This window comes from Ruditapes philippinarum, unplaced genomic scaffold (assembly GCF_026571515.1).
Source record: "Ruditapes philippinarum isolate M1 unplaced genomic scaffold, ASM2657151v2 ctg6844_1_1_1_1, whole genome shotgun sequence".
Classification (NCBI taxonomy): Eukaryota; Metazoa; Mollusca; class Bivalvia; order Venerida; family Veneridae; genus Ruditapes; species Ruditapes philippinarum.
In genome coordinates, this window is record NW_026864479.1 from 2,584 (window position 1) to 5,166 (window position 2,583).

Here is a 2,583-nt window from a genome sequence, read left to right on the forward strand (position 1 = left end):
AAGCCTACTGGAATAAAATAAAATATCTACTATATTTTGTTTATTTTCCCTTTGGAATAAGGATGTCAAAGAACGTAGCTTGTAAATTATTTCAATTAAATGAAACCTAGATTTACTAAAAAATGACTAAAATAAAATTATATATTAGTTTAAGGAAATTGTTATGTTTGATTAAAAAAAGTATTGCATCAGGTTCTTCACGTTTTTTTGGATTGTTTGTTAAACATTCATTTAATCAAAACAAATGTAGATCTAGATTTCAAGATTCAGTGCTTGTGTGTGTGTGTGTGTGTGTGTGTGTGTGCGTGCGTGCGTGCGTGCGTGTGTGGAGGGGGGTAAATGTCTCATACTATTTAGAAAATCAAATATTTGAATTTCCAATGATGCATTTTCCGTAAAGTTTGTCTTATCACTACATTTTTGGAGCTAAATATAGTAATAAGACCGAAATGATACCTCCTCCTCACTGTTTGGTTGATTTGGATGAATTTCATAAGAATGACCTATAACCTCGTCATGAAATCTTGTTCGTATTTACCATATCCTCAGAAGAGCGATTTTTGGCTATTATTGTGGCTAGTTTGTTATCACCGATTCTACAATATATTATAACTATCAGCAAAACATGAGCAATGTTAACAATGTCAAAAACTATATCAAAAAGTATGTTCCCAACTGAACACGGCCTTTAAAAATGGACGATATAGATCATTTGACATACTGTGTGACAGCTTAGGTACAAGAAAAAGCTTCTGTTTGTTTTTTTAAAGACTCTATTGTCTCCTTTATCTGAGTATAGTAGGTATTGAGATTAAATATTAACGTTTTGGTAGCATGTGTTGATTTACTGAATTGCGTCGCTACAAAAAGTACGTAAACGCATAATTTACTTCTTCTTTTACATTATCAGGATCTGCTAAATTTAATGCTTTTTTTTCTTTACACAAACAAACCTTTTGTTATGTCTAACAAAGTTGATATTTTCATTCTACGACTATTTGTTAGGCGTGTTTAGCTTTCAAATTTTAACATGTGCATTATTGCGTAAGCCACTAGAAATTTGCAAGTTTGGTTAGAAGCATGTCCTGATGTCGTAAATTATACATCTTTTGTACTTGAAGGAAATTAAAATTGTTACATTAAATACGTTAAATTCTAATTCTTTCACAATTTGATCGAGCAGTGTAAATAATAAGAGGATATTTTTTCGTTTGCGTGAAATATGGAATATATTTTCACGAAACATGATAAAATGCCGTACCGGCTCGTGAAAATATGTGGCATTTTATCATGTTGAGTGAAAATATACACCATATTTCACGAAAAACGAAAAAATAACATTTTTATTTAATTTAATCATCAAAGAAAATGGTAACGAAACCCCTTGCTTGCTACCAACTAGTATTGTACAGCGCGCAGTAATTTATGCGTAAGCACGCGCTGTTTGGCGCTACATTGTGACGTCATATAAACAACTCTTTAAACGTCTGTACAGCGTTAATTACTGAATTAAAAATATTGGCGTTCGGATTAATTTTCTTAGTTAGACCATTTTCTATCATTCTAGATAGTTTTACAAACAAAATTCAAGAAAAAGTTGTTTTGTATCTATCAGTTTTTTTCAAACAGAACGGCGAAAGAAGTTCCGTAATATAAATATGAGTTTTGACTCCGCCCACTTTCATATTTATTTTTCATATTTATTTTTAAAAAATATGAAATATATTTGACTGATATAGCACCATATTTCATGGGTAAAATTAAATAATGAACTATAGTTGACCGTTTTAATTTTCTCCATTTGATATTAAATACCTTGTATTGTTTACATATTGATTAACCCCTTAACTTATTGTAACCAAATAATTACCTATAGTCAATAGTACTGTATCAGGTCAGTCTGCATAGTCCCTATAAAGCTTTATACCGTTGAAGACTCAATGTTTGATATTTATATCTTCAGGATTGAATTATAAACCTGTTCATAAGTCATTCCACAATTCAGCAGTTTATGGGTTATAGTACTTTACAATGAAACAAATCGTTTAGACTTTAATTTGTGTATTATGTGTATAATCTATCAATAAAAAAAATATAACGTATTTATCCGTGTACATGATTTCATTTTTCTTTCTTCCTTTCTTTCTTTCTTTCTTTCTTTCTTTCTTTCTTTAATCTTTTAATCCACCTATTATGAATAACTTACATACGTGGTGAATACTAAGTAGACATGTTTTTTTCCTTCGATTTGTAATGATTTATGAAAGAACATACCTTTTATAAGTCTTCCATGAACAGGCTAAATCAAACCGAGCCTGCAACATTTTCAATTTTGTCGTGTTGGGCTTTCTTTAGGGATTCTGTATTTTTCTATTTCACGGTAACTGTTACGAAAGTAAGCAATGCTTCATATATGTTTTAACAAATTTACATCACATTTGAGATGTGTAAATTAGTAAAGGGGTGACATCAAAGGAAAGGATTGTGGAAATATCCAGTGCGATTGACTTTGGCGATTTTTAAAATATATCTATTTAACTTTAAAATATACCGTGTAATTAAAATGGTTTATCGACTTCATCC